This window comes from Coregonus clupeaformis, unplaced genomic scaffold, assembly GCF_020615455.1.
Source record: "Coregonus clupeaformis isolate EN_2021a unplaced genomic scaffold, ASM2061545v1 scaf2484, whole genome shotgun sequence".
Taxonomy (NCBI): Eukaryota; Metazoa; Chordata; class Actinopteri; order Salmoniformes; family Salmonidae; genus Coregonus; species Coregonus clupeaformis.
This window is the reverse complement of record NW_025535938.1, coordinates 55,001-55,361: the sequence shown is the minus strand read 5'-3', so window position 1 is coordinate 55,361 and position 361 is coordinate 55,001.

Genomic DNA, 361 nt, shown 5'->3' with positions numbered 1-361 from the left:
GTCATAAAGAGGGTGTCTTTTCCTGCTCCTGAAATCAGCTCCTGCGTTCGTCCCAGTCATCAGCAACAGAGCATTGAGGCAGGTGCATGTCTGACATCAACGTGCGCGCAATTACAATTATAATTTAATATAGTACATTTCAGAATAAAAAAAAATATAACATAAACATACTGTTGACAAGTAGGCCATGGTGTAATGGGATGTTTTACCTTGTGTGGTAGGTTTTGACAGTCTTATGTAGGTGTCATAACCAGCCGTAAAATAACTACCGTGGTAGGTTTTGTGGGTTTTTACACTCTTATGTAGGTGTCATATCCAGCCATAAAATAACGCAATATATGTCACAACAGGTGTAAATATA